Source organism: Geotrypetes seraphini, chromosome 1, assembly GCF_902459505.1.
Source record: "Geotrypetes seraphini chromosome 1, aGeoSer1.1, whole genome shotgun sequence".
NCBI classification, from domain to species: Eukaryota; Metazoa; Chordata; class Amphibia; order Gymnophiona; family Dermophiidae; genus Geotrypetes; species Geotrypetes seraphini.
This window is the reverse complement of record NC_047084.1, coordinates 224,815,461-224,840,636: the sequence shown is the minus strand read 5'-3', so window position 1 is coordinate 224,840,636 and position 25,176 is coordinate 224,815,461. Positions and strand designations below refer to the sequence as shown.

General features: G+C 46.0%; 1 long non-coding RNA gene across 1 annotated transcript; it reads right to left on the bottom strand.

Annotated features, from left to right (window-relative positions):
• Positions 1-1,437: 1,437 nt before the first annotated feature.
• LOC117361649 lies at positions 1,438-25,175 on the bottom strand. The gene is made up of 2 exons (XR_004539709.1): positions 24,796-25,175; positions 1,438-4,459 (listed from the first exon to the last, which is right to left on the bottom strand). It is a non-coding gene; the product is annotated as an uncharacterized LOC117361649 (long non-coding RNA).
• Between the last annotated feature and the right edge of the window lies 1 nt (position 25,176).

Sequence of the window (25,176 nt, the reverse complement as noted above, 5' to 3'; positions counted from 1 at the left end):
CTTGGATAACTTAGAAAATTTTATTACGATATCTAGATAGCACATTTGAAATACTTTGTATGTTTCTCTCAGATAACATTGTGGTAAACAAGAAACAGCTCACAAGGATACTCTGGAAAGGTTTTGAATTTTATTTTCTTCCTGGCCAGAAAGGGTGTCCAATTTGGCATTGAAAGAATGACAAAATAGGCACACTTAGTTCAGTATATTAATTAGTTTTATAGTTAGTGCAAACATTTTAAGTTCCTCTTGTCTGCCTGCTCATTGGATGGAGCACTGGCAGTTCACAACCTATCACTTTCTTTACTTCTTCAGGTCTCTCCGCCCCTAATTACTTCTCCCATTATTCTTAGTCTTCAGACCTCTGACCCTGTTTACAATTGCCCATATCTGGGCCACTACTCCTTCCTTCAAATGCTCGCCCCTCTGTATTTTCCTTGACTGTAGGCATTATGTTCATACAGTATAGAGTACTGTCCCAGGAATGCCCCCCTCCATTCTTCTGATTCAGCAATAATTCTTACTGCTATATGCACAGTGTTAAACAAATTCCCTCTACTGGAATTATGTTATTACTTTCTGTATTAATTGACATCTTTTATCAATATTTTATTCCATGCTTATTAGCACACATTAGTAAGTATCCCTGTGTCTGTATATGCACATTATGTTACCTTTTTCTTAAAGTTTATGTTAACACCTTTGACATCCTATAATAATTAACACTATTAGAAATACATTAGTAATTTAGGGCTCCTTTTACTAAGCTGCGATAGCGGTTTTAGCACGTGCAAAATTGCTGCACGCGCTAGACACTAACGCCAGCATTGAGCTGGCATTAGTTTTTCCGTGTAACACGGGGGTTTGTGTGCGCTAATATTCTGCGAGCAATAAAAACGCTAATGCACCTTAGTAAAAGGAGCCCTTAATTTCTCACATCACAAGGAAATGTTTGCAAATTCAAGTAACACCATTTTCCCATATAGTTACTTCCTCTCTCATCTTGGGTGATGCATACATGATATCCTGATGCACGTGAAACTGTTCCACTGTTCCTATTACTTGAATTTCCAAACCACTGTGCTTTTCTGTAAGTTTCATGCGGCCTGGTCATGAACCTGGTGAAGATGGCAGAGCATGCATAGTTCCCTGAACTGCCTTACCATGAGATTGAGGGCTTTTGTATGGAGGCAGTGTTTGTACAACAGAGGTAGATGGCGTTTGAGGTATATAGTATGAATGTAAATTTATGATTGTTTTATTAGCATGTGACTGGAGCTTCTGAAGTTTTGCCGCCTCTCAAATTCCTTTACTTTTTCCACTTCTTTCTGTACCCTGTATACACTTTCTGCAACTTGTTCTTTCATTCTATTTCTTCTGAAAATTTGTGTGTGAAAAACACTGCTGACAAGATGAGTAAGACTGAGAGACTTTAAGTAATGTAATTAAAATTTATTTACTTTTTGGGCCCAAAAAGGGTGCCCTCTGCCCAGAAATTGGCAAGATGGACACACCTGGCATAGTACATTCATCAAATATATAGTATGTACAATCTTTAGTTAGCCCCTCTTGCCTATCTGCTCATGGGATACAGCAGTACAATTCACAAACTCTCAACTCCTTCCTGTCTCCCTACCCCTAATTACTTTCTCCCATTCCTTTCTTCAGACCCTAACCATATTTATGGCTGCCCATATTACTGTTCCCTCCTCTCACATGACATGCTTAGACCATCTTTTTAAACAATAGTCCTTATGGTTAATTCTGCTGACTCCTCGATACAATATTCACTTGTCTATAGGCATTGTATTCAGAGTCCCAGGAATGCCCCCTCCCATCTTTTGAGTCAGCAATACTTCTCACTGTTATATGCACACAATGTTAGACAAACTCCTTCTGGAATTTTACCATTTAGTTTTTCATTACTACTTTATTAATATATTTTCTAGAATGTTACCTCTTTAGGGTACTGATTATATAACCCCCTTGCCTTATTAGAATTATATATATTAGTAATCTTTATAGTTCCTCTATAGTTATTTAACCACCTGATTATATGCATATATTATACCCTTTAAGTGTTCACTCTCTTTGTGTTATTCTGCAACAATTAGTACCATTAGAAAATATTAGTATTTCCACTTCTCATAATTCCCTCTTTTTATTTTATACTTATGTTAATTTTGCATTTATTGTAATGAACTGCTTTCAGTTCTGATAACATTACCTCTACTTGATTCCCAATTTCAGGTAGTTTGTTAATTCTCCCACATAATATCACTTTTACCAAATTTTTGTGTTCTTTTTCTCCTCTAAATAGAAGCAGATTACTTACTGACTGCTGTATTTTCAGTGCCATTTGTTAATTGCAGTTTCTTTTAGCTTTTGTGTCATACCTCTTACACATAGAATTATACAACACCCTAGAGATATTAGTACCCCAATTCCCACAATTAATAAAGTGCATGTATTACCACCCCCCTTACAAAACCCTAGTAATTGTTTTATCAGGTGCTGTGTTACTGAGAATGAAACTAATTCCCCTTTTTCAGCTAACATTATGTCTAAAATCATTCTATTTTCACAAACCATTCAGCTAGTGGCAGCAAATTGTTTGGATATACCTTTTACTGCATCCTTTGTGTAACCCACCAAAAGAGTGACTCAAATCTTGTTACTATTTGAGTTCTTCCTTTAAACTAATCTGAGAACCCCTATAGCATCTATGTATATGCTATCATCAAATAAAATGCTCAGTGTATTTTGTTTTTGTGTGTTTCACTCTGATTTTTCTCAAATGTTAGTGTGAATGGTATAGCCAACTGTACAAATGAACACGTATCCTTCCATTTTAGGGGAAGTATCGGTCTCAGGATCTTCCCTCCACAATACCACCACAAGTCAGCTCTTGGCACCATAAGAGCAGAGTAGTTCTTCTTTTCTTGTAACATAAAATGTATTAATGCAAGTTTTTAGTTCACCTAGGTTCTGAGTGAACTCTTCCCCCTGCCGTGAGAGGCAAGCGGTGTGGTTCCCACTTACCATGGAGAACACAGGTGGCACCTTTCTATCATTTAGATGCAATGCAGGTAACATCCGGGAAAGTGCCTGGCATTCTTTCTTTCCCCAAGCATTAGTGTCTTGATACAGTGTCATCATCTACTGCATTCTGTGGTTCTTCTTTTCCCACCCCAAAGGGAAAGGTACTACTTGGGCCACTGGACGCCCAGTGACACAAGCATAGCAATCGCTCTTGTGCAAACATTTCACAGTAGTTTGAGCCTCTCTATATCTATGGTCTGTTTCAAATCTTTTACTTCTAGGACCTGAACTACCTTTGGAGCCTTAGGAGGCTAGAAAGGTGTATGCTTATGTTTCAAAAATTGTTCCTCAGTGTGTCTGACTACCTTACTCTTTTATACCCTAATTCTGAAACATGTTATAGGATTTCTCCCTGTAACCAAAATCCCCATCCAAAATAAAGTGTCATTATACCTTGTTCCAATTTGTTCTTGCCATGAAGTTTGCTTAATGGTCATATAAATTGTGTTACACTGTTTAGTTTCACATTTAGAATTCAGATATCCCTTTACAATGGAAATGATATATTTTATCCTAGAATGTGTTTGAGCTGTCCACCTTGCTGCTTCGGTGGTCTACCATACCTGTCTGCAATTGGACATGAAGTGTCTAGACACATTTTTCTTCTAGATTGTACCTTTTTTTTTGTCTTGATACACCTCCACAGTCTATTAGGGAGCGTGCATCAAACTGTATTACCTGTGGATTATTACTCTCTTTAACCATTTTAGTAAATTGCACCTATTCAGAGAGTTCAGTATGTGTGTCCCTCTGTACTTCCATAATGAGGCTGCAATACTTGCTCAGTTCCCTTCCCAGAATGGAAAACCACAGAATCAATTTCATCTTGTTCTGCACTAAGCCTGACATGTTCCCTTAGTTTTCACACATAACCTCTTAATGTTAAACCAGAAAAATATAGATATTTCCCCCTAACCCCAACAACACAAACATTAATATTTAAGCAGTTGTAGTTTCTTTGTCCCACATTTCCCCAAATCCCATATGTGTGAGACTAACTCTATTAGCAAAGAAACAATGTCCAACAAATGTCAAAAGCAAAAATTCAAAGAAATTCAGAGCAGCATAAAACAAAGTCCAATATAAAAGGATATTTTTGCTGAGATAAGTCACATTGATGAATCCACAGGTCTCCTAATGGTGAGGTGTAGAGGATTCTCTCCAGACTGTTGCATACACCACTTCAACAAATCCCTTGACTCTGGTATGATGAGCCCATCCTTTTTCTCTTGTTCTCACAGCAGTCTCTGTAGTGAGTAATATTTGGAATGGTCCTTACCACTCAGGCTGTAACTTGGTTTCTGTCTGGAATCCGTCATCTCTAACGACGGTGGTTGAGTCAGAAATCCCTTCATCCCTGAGGAGAGACAGAGGCAAAGACAATGCCAGTATATGCCTTTTAAGGAACTGGTCCCCTGTTCTAAACAATGAGACCCCTTTTGCTCAAGGCAATTTGGTTAATTACCTCTATATCATTTGTTTCCTCCGTTCCACCCATCCTCATGAGGGTGGATACCAGAGAGTATGAAACTCCCAGGGTACTCCTAATCCTGTCATTATACCTTGGAGTACCCTGGAAATGAAATGAGGTCCCTGACCTCAACCTATGTTCCCCACTATCCCATATTGTGTGATAATTTGTGCCAACACAATTTTAGCCACACCTGCTGCTTTGGCTGTACTCATAGGGTAGGCTTCCACCCACCCAGTTAAATAGTCTACCAGTACTAGAATATATTTGAACCTACCCTCTGGGGCAGTTCAGTAAAATCTACCTGGATGCTTTGAAATGGACGCAGTCCCGGCTGCCGCCTTTTTTTTTTAAACCTTTTAGCAAATTACACAGTGGTCAAAAACTTACTTTGCCACTGTGCAAATTCCTAGGCATCCATATTCTCTGAGAACCGAGTCACAAAGTGCCTGAACACACCAATGATTCCCTTGGTGCAAGACTGATAGCCCCTCTTGCATGAGCTGTCTATTTAACATTTGCCTTCCATCAGGCAATATCCATATCGCCTTTTCAATTTTGAGTGCTCCCAAATTAGTCATTTCCTGTACTTCTTACTCCGTGAATACAGGAACTTCTGTGCATTCCAGTACCCTAAGTACCAGAGCATATAAGGTCACCACTTCTGACTTCAAAGTGACCTCCTTTGCTGTCTCATCAGCTAATCTGTGTCCCACTACCTTTGAGGTATATTTTTCTGGTGTCCACTAATATGGACCCCTGCAATCTCCTCAGACAAGAGAAGATTCTCCAACACTTTTCTGATCAGCTCTTCATGTATCAGACTTCTTTTTCCCCTTGCCATTTATTAGTCCCCTTTCCTCCCAAATTTTCCCAAATGTTTGGACCACTCCAAACGCATATCTAGAATGAAAGATTAGGTTTCTTACCTCTGCTAATCTTCCTTCTTGTAAATCTCCTCTGGAGGCTGAACACTAGGGTCTTGCATCCTTTCCAGTCTTGGCTGCAGGGCTCACAATCAGATTTTGTGTCCTCCCTCTGAGGATACCTCCCTGGATACTTCCCATGATTCTCAGTTGGTAGCAAAGCCAGGTAGATCTAGCACAAACAGGAAACACAAGAAAAGAGAGAGAGGGTGCGGGGACTCCTCATCCATAATAATTCTGCTCATCCATAATAATAAAACCCTTAGCGTGCCTCTGCATGCGCAGTACACTGCCGAGCAGGGAAGCATCTCAGCTTAGTGGCAGCAGTCCTGACCTGCCAACCCCCATTCCTTACCCAAAGCAGCAGTGGCAGAGCTGTAAAACTGCTCACGGTAAAATCTGGCAGGGCCTTTCCTCTGCCTTATCACTTCGGATGCGGTAGAGGAAAGGTCCTGTCCGGGCTGGCCGTGAACAGCCTGTTTACAGCGCTGCCATTGGGTAAGGAATGGGGGGTTGGCTGGTCAGGACTGCTGCCCCTGCTACTGCTTTGGGGCTGGAGTGAGGGAAAAAGGTTGGCAGATCAGGACCGCTGCTGCTTTGGGGCACAGAGGGAGGGAGGAGGGGTTGGTAGATCAGGATGCTGCTGCTGCTTCGGGTAAGTAATGGGGGTCTAGGAGGCCAAACCCAGGCGGAGGGATGGAGGGCAGACCTGCGGGGACGGTGGACCAGGTGTGTGTATGTGGAGGGTTCGTCAGGTTGAAGGGCTAGGGAGGGGAGATGGATGGATGTTAGACCCATAAGTGTGGAGGGGAAGGGTTGAGAAGTGGGGGAGATAAAGTGACCTAGACCAGAAATGAGGGTGGGAAGGGAGGAACAGATACTGGACCTACAAATGAGGGTGGGGTGATAGGGAGAGGAAGAGATTGAGGTGGGAAGGGAGACAAAAATATTCTTATAGTAACTCAAGCAGCCAAAAACTAGTTATTCAGTATCTACCAATCCCCATGGATGCTGGATAACTGAGAGTCTACTGTATTTAAGACTATTGGATAGGCAAATGGCTGGAAAACAGAAAGCAGAGAGTGGGCATAAATGGGAAGTTCTCAGACTGGGAGAAAGTGACTAGTGGTGTGCCCCAGGGCTCAGTGCTTGGGCCGATCCTATTTAATATTTATATCAATGACCTGGAAGACGGAATATCCAGTGAGATCATTAAGTTTGCAGACGACACAAAGCTATGCCGGGCAATCAGATCACAGGAGGATAGCGAGGAACTCCAGAGCGACTTGTATCAGTTAGAGAAATGGGCAGAGCAATGGCAGATGAAGTTCAACGTGGAGAAATGCAAAGTAATGCATTTAGGTAGTAAGAATAAGGAACACGAGTATAGAATGTCAGGCGCAACTCTGGGTAAGAGCGAACAAGAAAAGGACCTGGGTGTACTGATAGATAGGACCCTGAAGCCGTCGGCACAATGCGCGGCAGCGGCAAAGAAAGCAAACAGAATGTTAGGCATGATAAAGAAAGGAATCACGAGTAGATCGGAGAAAATCATAATGCCACTTTATAGAGCAATGGTCAGACCACACTTGGAATACTGTGTCCATCATTGGTCTCCCAACCTAAACTGCTGGAGAGGGTGCAGAGACGAGCAACAAAGTTAATAAGAGGTATGGAGAACTTGGAATATGAGGAACGACTCAAGAAACTGGGACTGTTCTCCCTTGAGAAGAGGAGGCTGCGAGGGGACATGATCAAGACGTTCAAAATGCTGAAAGGCATCGATAAAATAGAGCAGGAAAATAAATTATTTACATTGTCCAACGCGACACGGACAAGAGGACATGGTTTGAAGCTAAGGGGGGACAAGTCCAGGACAAATGTCAGGAAGTTCTGCTTTACGCAGCGAATGGTAGACGCCTGGAATGCTCTCCCAAAGGAGGTTATTAAGGAATCCACTGTGCTGGGATTCAAAGGCAAATTAGATGCACATCTCCTTACGAGAGGCATAGGGGGATATGGGTGACTAAAACTACATCAGGTGTACACCTGACTGGGCCTCCGCGTGTGCGGATCGCCGGACTCGATGGGCCATGGGTCTGATCCGGAGATGGCAGTTCTTATGTTCTTATTCAAGGTTTTTTTTGCAGCTTTTGGGGCAAGCTGCTGCAAGCCTGCCCAAAGATTCAGTGCAGTGGCCAGGGAGGAGGTAGGTGGGGGAGTCAGGAGCTGGAGAGAGTAGTCTGATGATACCATTGGGTGGTGGGGTTTAAATTGGTGCAGGCTCTGGTTTTGGGGTGCGGTTGGGTGAAGAGGGTTAAAGTCGCATATGTTAGAATGGGGGAGGGGGACAGCTGCAGTACCATGGGAAAGGGCAGGGGAGAGATGACAGAGAAATTGGTCCTGGGGTGGGGTACAAGAGAAAGGGCAAAAAAGGAAGAGAAGCTGGGTGGGGGTGGAATATAGGGACTGGAAGAATGGCCTTGGAGGCAATGGAAGGAAGGCTAGATAGGAATGGAGCTGGGACTGATAGGGTGATAAATACAGTGGAGGATCGATGAGGGCCAAAAGGGTACAGAGGACTAAGGAAATGGTGAAAGGTGAGGTGGTGGGACTAGGATCAGTGGGAGGCAGGGTCAGAGTATAGGTGAGGCTATTCTAGCACCTATTACTATAACAAATGTAACAGGCTAAAACACTAGTGATAAATCAATAATAAAACCCTAGGCGCGCATGTGCACTCCTATCTCCGTGATCTCTGTCTCCGTGATCCGCTCCATGGCAGAGACATGGTAGTAATGGCGCGTGCGCGAGTGGCGGTTTTCAGTGCTTTCCTACTACACTTCCTACAACTGAACCAGCGGCAGTTTCTGTGCGCCGGTTGCCCTTTGCACTCTAAACAAAAAAAAAGGTATGTGGGAGAAGGGCCATGATAAAAAGACAGGCAGGAGGCACAGAGATAGACAGACAGACAGAAATAAAGACACAAACACAGAAAGACAGGTAGGTGGGAGAAGGGGCACGAGAAACAGACAAACAGTGGCCAAGGAGAGAGACAGCAGACAGATAGTGTCCAAGGAGAGAGAGAGACAAAAAAAAAAAGAAAGACAGACAGATGGCCAAGGAGAGAGACAGAAATAAAGAAAGACAGACAGGCAGCGACCAAGGAGAGAGAGAGAGACAAAAAAAGACAGACAGACAGATAGTGGCCAAGCAGAGAGACAGAAATAAAGACAGACACATCTATTCTAGCACCCGTTAATGTAACAAGCTTAAATACAGTACTAGTAAATACATAAATCAATGAATGCCAATAAGGCCAAAATTTGCCGAACAATAAATTTGAACATTTATAAACTGCAAAATTGAGTAACTTTTCACTAAAGGAGACACAGCCTAAAGATCAGAAGGGGCACCACTTAGGGACCCCTCCAACCCCTTAACCTTACATAAAAAGACACTCTTGTGATTCTTAGTGAGGCTGATCAAAGACAGAAATCCAGCTTACCAGTTACTGAAAAGGTGACCTGTGAATCGGACAAAATAGACAGGCGTGTGTTCAGCCTCCAGAGGAGATTTACAAGAAAGAAGATTAGCAGAGGTAAGAAACCTAATCTTTAATTCTTGTACAATCCCTCTGGAGGCTGAACACTAGGGACATATCAAAGCAGTCCCAACTCTCGGGGGGGGGGGGGGAGGGCATGAGCCCACCACCAGAAAGGAAGAACCAAAAGCTGTATCACACTTCGCTGACACATCAAGCCTGGTGGGTTCCTGGGATTTCATGTACTCAGGAGACACTTCCAGTTCACGGCACTGCCCTTTGGGCTGGCGTTGGCTCCCAGATCCTTCATCAAAGTCATGGTGGTAGTGGTGGCTGCCCATCAGCGCTCGCTGGGTATGCTAGTACATCAGTACCTCGATGACCCAAAGACGAAAGGAGAGAGCAGGATCTTAAGACAAATCATTCAGAATCAAACTCCTCACCCTATGTGGAATAGAGTGAAGATAAGGCTCCCAAGTCTGCAAAAAAAGTTGTTGGTGCTTAGAAGGTTTACGGACTTCCCAAATCTCAAGTAGCAGTAGGTGATGGAGCCGATTCTTCCAATGCCAATAATTTGGAGGAGCATCATGCACCCAAGACTGCATAATGCACTTATGGCCCACCATACAGCAGATGACACCCCCTCCCAAAAATCTCACAGGAGGCCGCTTTACCAAATAGGGCACCTCTAGGGGTATCCAATACCGAAGTGTCCCATAAAGTACCCAAGTAGGCAAAAATACCAGTCCAGAAAGACTGAATTGTAGGACAGTGCCAAAAGGCATGAGAAAATGTATTGGGGGCCTGCTTACATTTGACATAGGTAGGGGAGGAAACCAATCGAGCATGAAAAGCCTGCACCTGGGTAAAATAGGCCCTGTGGATAAGTCGGTAAGTAAAAAGAACCAGAGATAACATGAGGTAACCAATGGAGAGCTTGACTAATATCAAGCGCCTGAAGCAGCACTGCCAATTACACACTCCACTTGTGGGCTAAGTCTGCATAAAGGCACGGTGGCAAGAGTTCCCCAAGCAATTTATGTAACAAAGAAATGGACATGTCACCCTCAACTCGCTCAAAAAAAAGTGTTCATCCAACACAAAGATCCGATTGTCTCAAAGTAGCCACATAATGAGTCAATTGAATGAGCCCAAAGCGATCTCCAGGCTCCACAGCCAATGCATTAGAAAAAGTTTGGAACGACTGGAGAGCACCCCTTGCATCGAACAATTGTGCAATAAATTGAACCCTTTGGGCACCCCAACTGTGAAAAACTGCGGATGTCATACCAGGCTCAAAATCCCCATTACCTTAAATAGGCAGGAGTTCTGTTACCACTGAATTAAAGTGTAGAGCCTTCATCAAACGATCCCAAGCTAGCACATATAACTCAAGATGGAACTATGACGGGTCTGAACCGGTAACTGAGGGCGAGGTGTATGGAGTAGATACAGGAGGTGGTGGGGATGAAACAACGCCCATTCGTAAGGCAGGGGGGTAAAAGTATCAGCATCATAGATGTTGAAAGGAACACACCCAATTATACAGTCTTATGTTTAAATATTTTTATTAAAGTTTTCAAGAAAAGGTGCAAGTAAAAGATCATAGCAGTGTAATCCAGAGACTCTTACATGTGCACTATTCAAACCCCCACCATCCCTCCACCCACACACTCCCCCCTCCCACCAACAGTAGTAGCAATAACCAACAGTTTGTTAAGTGGCATGAAACCCCCTCACAAATTCAGTATTCGTCCACAGGCCTGAGGTGTAAGGTCCATCTAAAAATGTTCCCAAATCTGACAGAAGCGGCGACCTGGGCCCCGGTCAAGGTCACCAGCCTGCCTCCGCTCCAAAGAGGCTTGCACTATCATCATAACTCTCCACTGACTGTAAGTCGGTGGATCCTGTGATACCCAGTTTGTCAATATGGCTTTTTTCCCCAGAAGCACAGTCCGCGCTACAAAAGCTGTCATTCCTTTCAATTTCGGTGCAGCAATAGTATAATAGCCAAATAAAGCTCTGGGCAGAGGAGACCAACGTCTGCCCCAGAGGGATGTAATATAGTTGCCCAGATCACGCCAGAACTGGAGAATCAAAGGACAAGTCCAAAGCATATGTCCCAAGAAAGCATGAGCCTGTGCGCACTTGGGGCAATGATGAGTAAAAGTGATGTCCATCCGAGCTGCCCTTTCAGGGGAAATGTAAAGCCGCAGCACCACCTTCAATTGTAGTTCCCAGTGAGTCACATTGGCAGACACTCTCTTGATGGTTTTTAGCACCTGTCGTATCTGTTGAGCTGTCAAAGAGCACTGTAGGTCTTCCGCGCAAGCGAACGCCAAAATGTCCAGTAAATGAAATTTGAGAGGGATCCTCTGTTGAGTTGATAGACTAAAAAGCTCAGAAAGTGCTTCACGACTGTCCTTCTTAAGGTGTTAGACTGCACATAAACTCGTATCTGGCAATAAGCAAATATGTCTGTAGCTGGTAAGTCAAATGTACGACATAAAGTTGGAAAAGAAACCAAGATTCTATCCTCCGAATATAACTGAAATAAATATCGGAGTTCCTGCACAGCCCATCGTTGAAATGAAGCATTTTGCAATCCCGGCAAAAATGCACCATTGCCCTGAATAGGTAAATATAGAGAAACCACAGAAGACAGGTTAGCACTTTTACAAATCCACCGCCACGTCTGCCGAGCCGGAGCAAAAATAGGATAATTTGCTACCACCAGGCGGAGCGATGGGTCGGTAACATGTAACACATAATTAATATGGTAGGGAGCCAATAATGACAGTTCTATTGAAGTTGCGGAAAAGTGGGAAGTCCTCTAAACCAATCATTAATGTGTCGCATCTGGCAGGCCAAAGCATACCTCCCCTTTCCCTAGGGATGCACATTCGAGGAAGTGTCATGCGAGGGCGATGTCCCCCCCCATATAAAACATTGCAATCCCTTGGTAAGCTGGACATTATGGGTATGGGATAACAATAAAGGAAGTACCTGGAATTGGTACAACCATTTGGGAAAAAGCACCATATTATATAGGGCTACCCTTCCCGCCACTGAAAGGGGAAATATGAACCAATTGTGAAGTCGTTGTAACGTATCAAGCAGTAAAGGAGAGATGTTACACTTATAGAGGGTCTTAAGGTCTCTAGGGATCCATACGCCCAGATATTTGATAGAGGTCGTAGCCCACGGAAAAGGAAACTCCCCCACCCAAGACTGTTGCAGGGCGAAGGAAAGATTCCAAATAAAGTAAAAATAACAAAGGGGACATGGGACAGCCCTGCCTAGTGCCTCTCTCAATAAGGAATGAGTCAGTGATTACATCATTAACCAGGAGACGTGCCCTCGGATTCATGTATAAAGTCTGTATTGCCCGAGCATACCAACCATGCAATCCAATGTAATCAAGCACCTTAAATAAATATGTCCAGTCTACTTGATCGAAGGCTTGTGCGGCATCTAAACTAAGTAACAACATTGGTATGTTCTGAACCTGCATATGTGCCAGAGTTAGCATCGCCTTTCGGACATTATGGAATTATACAGTCTTAGATCTGGGATCCCCATACCACCCCTGCTTCCCAGGCCCAACAAACTAGCAAATTGAATTTCGTCTTTTTCCCTGCTCAACAAAATTTAACCAGTTCCCTTCGTAAAGTACACCAATCTTTATTAGTTAACCATAAGGGAAGGAGTTGAAAAGTATAGAGCCATTTGGGAAACAACACCATATTGTCCCCCCAGGGATAACGGCAAATTCTGCCATTTAGTCAATTGTTGTTTGGTAATCTGAAGGAGACCGGGTATATTAACTTGATATAAGGAGCTTAGATTCAAGGGCAGGTGAATCTCAAGATATTTGAAATGGCCATCCACCCAGTGCGGAGGAAAATCTGGGCCCCATCGGCGACACAACTCAGCATTTGTGGCCAGGGCCTCTGACTTATCCATATTTAAACGAATGCCCGAAAAATCTCCATATTCTGCAAAACTTTCCAAGAAAGTAGGTAAAGACAATCAAAGCCGAGTAAGGTGCACTAAGAGATCATCCACGAGAGTAGCTCCGCCCCCCCCAACGCATCAGCAGTAGGCGCCGGGCCCCTCCATAAAAGGAGGCGAGCCGACGGTCCGCCACTGCACAAAGAGCCAGGCGAAGGGTTGAGAAAGCGGGGAGAGAGTCTCAGCAGGCAAGGCGAGCGGCAAAAGCCTGGGATTTGTTTTTTTCTTTTCTTTTTTAGCATCGGGGAAGCGGCGAGAGTAGCTCCGCCCCCCCAACGCATCAGCAGTAGGCGCCGGGCCCCTCCATAAAAGGAGGCGAGCCGACAGTCCGCCACTGCACAAAGAGCCAGGCGAAGGGCTGAGAAAGCGGGGAGAGAGTCTTAGCAGGCGAGGCGAGCGGCAAAAGCCTGGGATTTGTTTTTTCTTTTCTTTTTTAGCATCGGGGAAACTGCGAGAGTAGCTCCGCCACCCCCAACGCATCAGCAGTAGGCGCCGGGCCCCTCCATAAAAGGAGGCGAGCCGACGGTCCGCCACTGCACAAAGAGCCAGGCGAAGGGCTGAGAAAGCGGGGAGAGAGTCTCAGCAGGCGAGGCGAGCGGCAAAAGCATGGGATTTGTTTTTTCTTTTTTAGCATCGGGGAAGTGGCAAGAGTAGCTCCGCCCCCCCAACGCATCAGCAGTAGGCGCTGGGCACCTCCATAAAAGGAGGCGAGCTGACGGTCCGCCACTGCACAAAGAGCCAGGCGAAGGGCTGAGAAAGCGGGGAGAGAGTCTCAGCAGGCGAGGTGAGTGGCAAAAGCCTGGGATTTGTTTTTTTCTTTTCTTTTTTAGCATCGGGGAAGCGGCGAGAGTAGCTCCGCCCCCCCAACGCATCAGCAGTAGGCGCCGGGCCTCTCCATAAAAGGAGGCGAGCCGACGGTCCGCCACTGCACAAAGAGCCAGGCGAAGGGCTGAGAAAGCGGGGAGAGAGTCAGCAGTAGGCGCCGGGCCCCTCCATAAAAGGAGGCGGGCCAATGGCGCGCAGCCGTTCGGCGCGCGGCGAAAGCGAGCGGCAAAGGCGCTCGCCTTAGAGAGAGCGCCTTTGCGAAGGGCCTTTGCAAAGGGCCTCTAAACAGAGCCCTTCCACATTCATCCTCTCTTCCCTAAAAAGAGCCCTTCCACTTGAGCTAGAAACACCCCTCTCTTCCCACACACGAAAACAGATACTCTCCTTTATCGCACGCAAACAAGCACTCAGGCAAACACACTCTTTCCTTGGCTCACATTCCTTTTTATTTTATTTTTTTCTTTCTTCCTCTTTTTTGAAATGGCAGGGAGAACTAGGAACGCCAAGACTACTATCAAGTTCAACACTCCAGCATCTGGAGAGACCCGGGGGATGGCCAAGGACTCTATACAGAAGGCAGAGAGTGCCACTGAGCGGGGAACAGATGTCTCAGTGCTGACCGAGGCCACCCCCCTCCCACAGTATGCCTCGGTCTCTACGCAGACAGAGGAGATGAGACAGGTAGAAGCGGACGAGGACATTATGCAGGAACTGCGGAGTCTCAGGGAGGAGGTGAAACGCCTGAGGTGCATCAGGGAGGATGAGGCCTTCATTGATGATGCCATCCAGGAACTGTCTCATATCACAGAACGAAGCCTCAACAAGACCATCCTTGGCACTCCCAAACCTACAGCTCTAAATTCAACGATCGGAATACAGGAAATGATTGGAGATGCCGGTCCCTGGCAGCTGGTAACCTCTTCTACTGGCAAGCAAAGAAACCCCCCCCCCATTCTCACTGTCTTCTTCTTTTTCTCTCAAACAGGGCAGTTCTACACCAACCCCACAACTTTCCCTGAAGAACAGATTTCACGTCCTTCAAGAAGGAACCGTCGAGGATGAAACAGAGGGGGCTCAGGAGGATTCCGAACAAAGAACATCGGCTACAGTTCTCGCTGCTCGACCCCCCCCCCCTCGGAAGGAGCATAGAGTGGTGGTCATCGGAGACTCCATGCTAAGAGGCACCGAAGGACCAATTTGCAGACCAGATTTGCAGTCGAGGGAGGTCTGCTGTCTCCCTGGAGCCAGGATCCGGGACATCACCACCAGTATAGACAAACTTCTGAAACCTACTGACCATTTCCCTATGTTTCTCATTCATGTAGGTACCAACGATACTGCCAGAAGCACATCAGACAGCATCCCTGAAGACTTCGAGGCCCTGGGAAGAAAGCTGAAGCAGACAGGAGCACAGGTGGTCTTCTCATCAATTCTCCCGGTAAGAGACAAAGGCAGAGAAAGGGAAGAGCGTATCCATCGGACCAACGAGTGGCTTCGCGAATGGTGTTTAGAATGAACTTTGGATTCCTAGACCACGGAGAGGCGCTACAAGGACTACAGGGACAAGACGGACTACACCTAACAAAGAGAGGCAAGAAAGTTTTTGGACATCGACTAGCACGCCTACTTCGGAAGGCTTTAAACTAGGTAAGTTGGGGGAGGGTTCATACATACATACAAGGGCAGCAAGGATCCACCCTGGGGAAGCAAGTAAAACCCACACTTTTGAGCCTAAGGTAAGTGCCCATAGTATACACAAAAAAACAGGAGTCACACTAATGGGGATAGGCATCTCATCACAAATTTGGAGAGCAATGTATGTTAATGCACACAGCTTGGGCAACAAAATCCTAGAACTAGAAACAGAGATAAGGAATGCTGACCTTGACATAGTAGCGATATCCGAGACCTGGTTCACGGACTCGCATGGGTGGGATATGGTTATACCAGGCTACAATCTACTTCGTCGGGACAGAGAGGGCAAATTAGGAGGGGGGGGGTAGCACTATACACTAAGGATAATATCAAAACTACCAGGATCACTGAGGTTAGATACACAGGGGAATCACTTTGGGTAAACCTGGCCAGAAGGAAAGAAAAATGCCTTTACCTCGGTGTGGTATACAGGCCTCCGAGACAACAGGAAGACAAAGACAAGGAATTGATTGAGGACATAGAGAACATCACTCTGCGTGGTGACACAGTACTGTTAGGGGACTTCAACATGCCAGATGCAGACTGGAACACCCTCTCCGCGACTACGAGTGGCAGCAGAAGAATATTAACCTCCATTAAGGGTACACAACTCAAACAAATGGTATTAGAGCCCACCAGGGAAAAGGCAATACTGGACCTGGTACTCACAAATGGAGACAGTGTCTCGGAAGTATCAGTGGGAGACACGCTGGCTTCCAGTGACCACAACATGGTATGGCTCAACCTCAGGAAAGGCTTCTCTAAATCAAACACAGCAACGAGGGTCCTCAACTTTAGGGGCGCAGATTTCGACCACATGAGAGACTTTGTCCATCAGGAGCTGCAAAACCATGCAGTAACTGACAATCCGGAAACTATGTGGTCAAATCTAAAATCCATCCTGAACGAAGCATCTAGCCGCTACATAAATACAGTCAGCAAATGCCGGAGAAAACAAAAAACCACAATGGTTCAGCAAGGAAATTTCGGACCTCATTAAAAAGAAAAAAGAAGCATTTATCACCTACAAACATCTTGAGAAAAGAGAGGCAAAAGAAGACTATCTGGCCAGATCTAAGGCTGTCAAAAAGGCAGTCAGGGAAGCCAAACTTAGAACAGAGGAAGATCTAGCACGGAATATTAAAAAAGGGGACAAATCCTTCTTCAGGTACATTAGCGACAGGAAGAGAAACAAAGATGGGATAGTACGCCTTAGGCAATCAGACGGAAACTACGCAGAATCTGATTATACCAAGGCAGAACTGCTAAACGAATACTTCTGCACAGTATTCACCTGTGAAGCACCGGGAGCTGGTCCGCAAGATAAGATAAGATAAGATAAGAGACAGCCAAAATGACCTGTTTCATGATTACGAGTTTACGCCCAGTAGCGTCTACCACGAACTTTCAAGACTCAAAGTAGACAAAGCCATGGGACCTGACAATCTACACCCCAGGGTACTCAGAAAGCTGAGTAAAGTTCTGGCTGAACCACTATTCGTGCTCTTCAATCTTTCCATGCGCACGGGAAAAGTACCCCTAGACTGGAAAACAGCTAACGTAATTCCACTCCACAAAAAGGGCTGCAGAACAGAGGCAGAAAATTACAGATCGGTGAGTCTTACATCCATAGTGTGCAAACTCATGGAAACACTGATCAAACAGAAACTCGACGAAATTCTAGATGAAGAAAAATTACGAGATCCACACCAACACGGATTTACCAGGGGAAGGTCCTGCCAATCTAATTTGATTGACTTCTTTGACTGGGTGACTAGTCATCTGGATGCCGGGGAGTCCCTGGATGTGATATATTTGGACTTCAGCAAAGCTTTTGATAGCGTCCCACACCGCAGGGATGGGATTAGGGGATACATTCACTACATGGGTAAAGGATTGGCTAGATGGTAGGCTTCAAAGGGTGATGGTAAACGGTACCCCCTCCAAAACGTCAGCAGTAACGAGTGGAGTACCTCAGGGCTCCCGTCTTAGGGCCGATTCTATTCAATTTATTCATAGGAGATTTGACCCAAGGGCTTAGAGGAAAAGTATCACTGTTTGCCGACGCCGCCAAACTATGCAACATAGTAGGCAAAAACAGTGTTCCTGACTTTATGATGCAAGACCTACGGAAACTGGAACAGTGGTCATCAACTTGGCAGCTAGGCTTCAATGCTAAAAAATGTAAAGTAATGCACCTAGGCAAAAAAAATCCACACAGAACTTACTCACTAAATGGTGAAACCTTGTCCAGGACCACGGTGGAACGTGATTTAGGAGTGATTATTAGCGATGATATGAAGGCTGCCAATCAGGTGGAGAAAGCTTCGTCCAGGGCAACACAAATGTTGGGCTGCATCCGTAGGGGTTTTGTCAGCAGAAAACCTGAAGTCATAATGCCACTGTACAGATCCATGGTGAGACCCCATCTCGAGTATTGTGTTCAATTCTGGAGACCACACTACCGGAAAGATGTGTTGAGAGTTGAGTCAGTTCAGCGTATGGCTACCAGGATGGTCTTGGGGCTCAGGGATCTCACGTATGAAGAAAGGCTAAAAAAATTGCGGATGTACTCACTGGAGGAGCGAAGAGAGAGGGGGGGACATGATTGAGACCTTTAAGTATATCACAGGGCGTATAGAGGTGAAAGATGATATCTTCAGACTTACAGGGCCCTCGGTAACCAGAGGACACTCGCTGAAAATCAGGGGAGGGAAATTTCAAGGTGATGCTAGGAAGTACTTCTTCACCGAAAGGGTGGTCGATCATTGGAACGAGCTGCCTCAGCAGGTGATTGAGGCCAGCAGCGTGTCAGATTTTAAGAGAAAATGGGATATTCACGTGGGATCTATAGGGGAGTAGAAGTCAGGGAGTGGGTCATTGGTATGGGCAGACTCGATGGGCTGTGGCCCTTTTCTGCCGTCAATTTCTATGTTTCTATGAAAGCAGTTCATGCACATAGATCTCATGCATATTCATTGGGGAAATCCTGAAAACCCGACTGGATTGCAGCCCTCAAGGAGGGACTTTGAGATCCCTGCCCTAAGTCTATCAAATAACAACCAAGTACCCCAGCCCAAGCTCCGTCCCTGACCCCACCCCCATTATAATAGTACTTGTAACGCAATTTCTTCATTTTTCATGTACACACAATATAATCTTATTAATTCATAATGGTAACTACAAAATAAAAACAAAACAAAACCAAAGGACAGACACTGTATGCAGAGAAAATGTTACTTATCATTTATATTTGTTTTATTTTTCAAAGAGGTCCAGGCAGATGCCAAATATGCAATGTCACCTAAGTAACAACTATAGAAAAATAAATAACAGATTATAAATTCTCAAAACTGACACATTTCGACCGCTAAATTGAAAATAAAATCATTTTTCCTACCTTTGTTGTCTGGTGATTTAATTAGTTTCTGGTAGGACTTCTTTCTGACTGCATCCAACATTTTTTTTCTTTCTGCTTCCTGCATGCTTCCTCTCCTCCAGACCTCATTCCCTTCCCCAACCAACATCTCTCTCTGTCCCTCCATGAGTCCAAATTTTCTTCCTCTCTCCTCCACCCCTATTGGCAACATGTCTCCCTCTCTCTCTCTCCTCTATTATGATCTTGCATCTCTGATCTTCCTCAGGGTCTCTCCCCCTCTGTCTGCACCTCCCATAGTCCAGCATCTGCCTCCTATCTTTCCCCATTAGTCCAGGCCTATCTCTCTCTGTCTTTCTTGTGCTTACAACACCCTCCCCCACATGTCTAGCATTTGTTCTCCTTTCTTCCAGGTCTACCTCTATCTCTCTTCCTTTCTCCCTCCATAGTCCAGAATCTTTCCACCTCTCTGCAGTCTCTCTCTCTTCCCTCTATACACCCCTAAGTCCAACATCTTCCTTCCTCTCTTCTGCCTCCCCTTTGTTTCAGGTTTCTCCCTCTCTCTATCTTCCTTCAAACATTTTGAGTCCTCTCACCTTTGACCCAGGTCTTTCTGTCTCTCTCTCTCTCTCTTCCCCCTCTCCAAGGCCTGGCATCTCTCTCTCTTCAGATCAGGGTGTTTCCCCCTCTCTACTAGAGAGCTGCACGGGGATGACGGGAATCCCGTGGGTTCCGCCTTTGGGTCACGGGGATCCCGTGGGGACGCCCCCTAGGGTCGCGGGGATCCTGTGGGGACGCCTCCGAGGGTCGCGGGGTTCCTGCGGGGTTGGATCGCAGTGCACTCGAGCCGCGAGGGTAGTCTCCTTCTCCTTACCTGCCCTGTCGCAGCACACAGCCGAACGGAAATCTTCCCGATGTCAGCGCTGACGTCGGAGGGAGGGCTTAAGCAAAGCCCTCCCTTCCTCCGACGTCAGCGCTGACATCAGGAAGACTTCCGGTCGGCTGTGTGCGGCAGGGCAGGTAGAGAGAAGGCAATGGCGTACGAAAGAGGGGGGAGGGGGTGGTCCGCCCCGGAGAATGTGCACAGCCGGTCAGGTCCCCCGATCGACCGACAACAGGCCGGCCGACCGACAAATCTCCCTGCCCTGTAGCCGCGAATCTAAATTACCTCTTAAAGCAGCTTCACTACTCCAGCTGCTGTAAGAAGGTAATTTAGATTCGCGGCTACAGGACAGGGAGATTTGTCCGACCGGGCCTGTTCTGTTGTCGGTCGGGTGCAAAAGCGCCACAAAGGTGGAGGCAGGGAGGGAGGAAAGGTGGAGTGGAGAAGAAAAGACGCTTAAGGGGGGAGAAGGCCGCTGAAAGCACTGGGGAAGACAAAGGGGTGGAAAAGAACGCTGAAAGGACATGGGGTAAACGGGAGAAAGGGGGGGGAAGGACCCTGAAAGCACTGGGGAAGACAAAGGGGTGGAGAATGCCACTGAAAGGACATGGGGAAAACAGGGGTGGAGAAGGCCGCTGAAAGGACATGGGGAAGACAGAGGGGGGAGAAGGACGCTGAAAGGACATGGGGAAGACAGAGGGGGGAGAAGGACGCTGAAAGGACAAGGGGAAGGCAGAGGGGGGAGAAGGATGCTGCCTGACAGGACATGGGGAAGATGGTGGGGGAGAAGGACACTGAAAGGAAATGGGGAAGAGGGAATGGGAAGAAGACGCTGGCAGGAAAGAAGACAGAGGTGCCAGACTATGGGGGGAGCGGAGGGAAAAAGATGGGTGCCAGACCAATTTGGGAGGGGGGAGAAAGGGAGAGGCACAGTAACAGAGCAAATGGAAGACACAGAGAGAAGAGAGGCAGTGGATGGAAGGAATTGAATGAGAACATGAAGAAAGCAGAAACCAGGCAATAAAGGTAGGAAAAAAATTCTTTTTTTTTTTTTTTTTGCTTAAGGATAAAGTAGTATATTAGTTATGTTGATAAAAATTTATAAACATTAGAGGCTCTGGTAGAAACCCGTTTACAAAGTATGTATTCTTCCCAATTAATATTTCCAAATTAATAAAGTCTTTTTGCTTATTTTTAAATGGGTTTCTACCAGAGCCTTTAATTCAGTAGCATAATTAAATGAAATAACTATTTCTGTAGTTTATAGGGACAGGCGGGGACGTAGGGGATTCCTCGCGGGGACGGGCGGGGACGGAGGGGATTCCTCACGGGGACGGGTGGGGACGGAGGGATTCCTCGCGGGGACGGGTGGGAGTCCTCACGGGGACGGGTGGGACTTTGGCGGGGACGGGTGGGGACGGGTGGGATTTCTGTCCCCGCGCAACTCTCTACTCTCTACCCCCTCTAGTCCAGCATCTGCCCTGTCTACCCCCTCCATTTTGGTTCAAGTCTGCTTTCCCGCCTCTCCTCAAGGTCCTTTTGTCTCTCTCTCCCCCCCCAGTGTCCAGATCCAGCATCTCTATGGCAATCCCCATCTTGCCGGGGCCCTCGCAACGAGCAAGGCCTTACCTCTACTGCTTCCCATACCCAGTGAGAGAGGTCATCTTACACGCTGTGACCGCCGTTTATCAAGGACCAATCTTTAAAGCTAATTACGGTAGCCTGCAGAGCGAACCTACTGTGTTTCCCCGAAAATAAGCCCTAAGGCAGCAGGGGTAGGGGTTGCTGAATTGACGAGTCTGATTTTTTTCAGCAAATCAGGCAGCACTAGTGTCAGTGATGGAGTCAGGGAGTGTCGGGGGGGAGGGGCCTTGGGGGTCGATCTTAACTAGGGCTTATTTTTGGGGAAGGGCTTATATTAGAAGCATCTTTAAAAATCATGCTAGGGCTTATTTTCAGCATAGGTCTTATTTTTGGGGAAACAGGGTAGCAGGCTGCTGTTGGCCTCCGGAGCACGTTAAGAACATAAGAATAGCCTTACTGGGTCAGACCAATGGTCCATCAAGCCCAGTAGCCTGTTCTCACAGTGGCCAATCCAGATCACTGGTACCTGGATAGGAAAGTTATTTTTGTTTGAACACTAAAATTGTGTTAAAGTAAAACTAATCCTGTTCAATTAGCAACCTGAGTTCCCTAAATTTAAACCTTTCAAACATCAATTTTGAGTAATTTAGATTTCTATCCAACTAGAATGTATACAGACCTAATTACAACTTGATTGCTAAGTCCACTTGCACTGAGACTAACAGTGCACCTGAATATAACTGGCTTTCAGCAAAGATTTGGAAGTAAAAGGCCAGAAAAATAAAAATCTAAAATGAGAGCCCTATTTACTAAGTACTCAGTTTTCCATTCCCATCTTAGGCACCAAATGGGATAAAATATTTAGTAACTAGGCCCCTCCTGTTACCCTGCTTCCTTCTGAAAGGTCAGATTAGTTTAAGTTTGTTTACATTTTAGGTATTGACTTTCCCCTCAGTAACCAAACTTCCTAGCACATTCACAACTCCTCTGATAATTCCCTTTTCTGCAGAAAACCCTTTGCACTGCAGAAAAGGAAGCCTGGATTTTGGCAATGCAATCTGAGAAAAGAAAAGCAGCGAGAGCACCCCCCTCCTCCGCAAGCTGATCAGTATTCAGGGAAGCTTGTAGTGTGTAACACTGCTCTCCGCCCCCACCGTGCCCGCAAAATCAACTAAATGAACATAGAGCCCAATCATCCTTTTAGAGCGGGCTAAGCTATTTATTTAGCCTCTATATGCTTGCAGCTTGCCCACCCTGCCATCCCTCGAGGTAGTCCGTCTGTGCGGAGTGCCAATGCATGGACTGTGTTGGTTGCTGCTGCACACCTCTTTCCCCTCCGGCATTAATTACATGCACTCACATTGTGCAGCTTCCACATGGCCCCTGGAGTGTTTGCCCAACTCCAGGCACTGGTAGCAGATGGGCATCTTGTACTGCACGCAGTACATGCTGTGGTTCTCCAGCTTGTGGTCCATGCAGGTGGTGATCTTGCGGGGGCTTAGCCTGCGGCTCACCCGGCCCTGAGCGGGAGGTACCAGACAGTGCTTAGCCAGAGGCCTGCGAGGCAGGCGGCAGGGCTCGCAGTAGAAGACATCACATAGCTTGCACATCAATGTCGCCTCCTTGGGGATCTCGCAGAGCTGGCACTTGAGCGCTGCCGCCTTGCTCTGCTGGTAATGGTAGCGAAGCCACGCAGCTCCCACTCATCCAGGATCAGGCTGCGTTGGTACTGCGGGAAGGTGATGCACGAGTTGCGGGTCATGGGCAGCAGGGAATAGGCGTGTTGGTGGTGGAGCGGGTGCGGCATGACCGGTGGGAAGAAGTTGAGGGGGAAGCGTTTTAAAGGTGAGCCACTGACTAGGAGGGAATCCGGAGGATGCTGAGGGGGAAGCACATCATTTGAGGAAGACAGCCAGGCACTCACCTAAATTAGGGAGAACATTGCAGACAGATATTTTTTACCACCGTTCAACCCCAAATAAAACTAACTTGAGGGCTGGCTATCAAATCAGGTAATTTTTCGCTAAGCAGTTGGCCAATTTTGTCAGTAATTTGGCATCGCAGCAGGAGGGAGATAGGTCTATAAGACTCCACTTTAGTTGCGTCTCTACCTGGCTTGTGGAAAACCACTATTTGTGCCTGTAGGGGTTGCAATGGTAAAGTTTTCTCCCCAATGCAGTGATTAAACATATTCACCAGGGGGCTCAAGACCTCATAGAAACATAGAAGATGACGGCAGAAAAGGGCTACAGCCCATCAAGTCTGCCCACTCTGCTTACCCACCCCCTGTCTATGCCCTAATGACCCAATTTTCTTATCTTGACCCTTGTAGGGATCCCACATGGGTACCTCTGGCAGCAAAAGTTTATAGCCCGGTAACCATAAAATCTAGGTTACAGATCACTAACAGCAGGTCAACAATTTCATGTTTGAGTTCTTTTAGTACCCTGAAAAGGGACAGATTCAAAACAAATGCTAGGAAGTTTTTCTTCACCCAACGTGTGGTGGACACCTGGAATGTGTTTCCAGAAGGCGTGATAGGACAGCGTCCGGTATTGGGGTTCAAGAAAAGATTGGACAATTTTCTGTTGGAAAAGGGGATAGAGGGGTATAAATAGAGGATTACTGCACAGGTCCTGGACCTGTTGGGTCGCCACGTGAGCGGACTGTTGGGCACGATGGCCCTCAGGTCTGACCCAGCGGAGGCACTGCTTATGTTCTGAGATGTACACTATCCGGTTCTGGTGATTTATCACTTTTTGACCTTGCCTGTGCGAAGAGCAAGTGCATGCGCAAATCGCATCTACAACAACAAGGATAATCTGCGTATGTGTCTCAATTGCTCTACAGGGATTTGCTGTAGGGCGTGCGTCAAATCAGATCATTTGCATGGAGAATCTGTAGCGAATCAGACGCTCAGCAAATCTCGGCCAAGAATTGCCCAACAACGATCCAGATCGGTGAGTTTAGTGAATCTAGGCCTATGTTACACTCATTTAAATGCAATTTCATGCTTTATTCTGCAATTCTTATAGCCCACAGATATCTATTCAGCTCAAAGCAGGTCACATAAAAACTGAGGAACTTCCAGGATATCTAATATGATGTTAAATAAAGTAGCATAACTAATTAGTTATCAACCTAGTATTCCCCAAATAAAAAAGTTTATAACTGATCTTTAAAATGACAAATTATCTGTTAGACACCTAATCTGACGCTTCTTTCACTCAGATTCTCATCACTGCTTTGAGAGGCAAGCTTAAAAGTAAGTAGGAAGCAATCTGAGCACATCTTTCTGATTACCCATCCCTGCATACACTTTTAACCACTGAGCAGAGGATTACTTTCAGCCCCTATAATTTACATAAGTGGTACCTGCTAGGTTAATGAAGCACATTCATTTGAGTCTTCTACGCCCCTCCTTTCTGTATGTTTTGAGTCACCAAAGAAAAACAAATATAATTTAACACTGTTTGTAATTTGCAAACATAATTTTATCGAATGCACCATCTGAATAATCGCACTCTTTGGAACGGTACTCCTTGACATCTCTGTGAATAAGAATCCAAGAGCGCGCCCATCCCACAGAGAAGAGGAGTCAGGAAAAACAAATAATAATGAGCGAGCGCTTAAGACACAAACAGGTGAATAGCAAAAACTTGTAGCTCCCACCCCACGGCCTGCTGGGAAAGCATACACGCGTGAGCAAGGTAGGCAAGTCTTTCCTGTGGCAAAGTCCCTCCGCGGAGTGCGCAG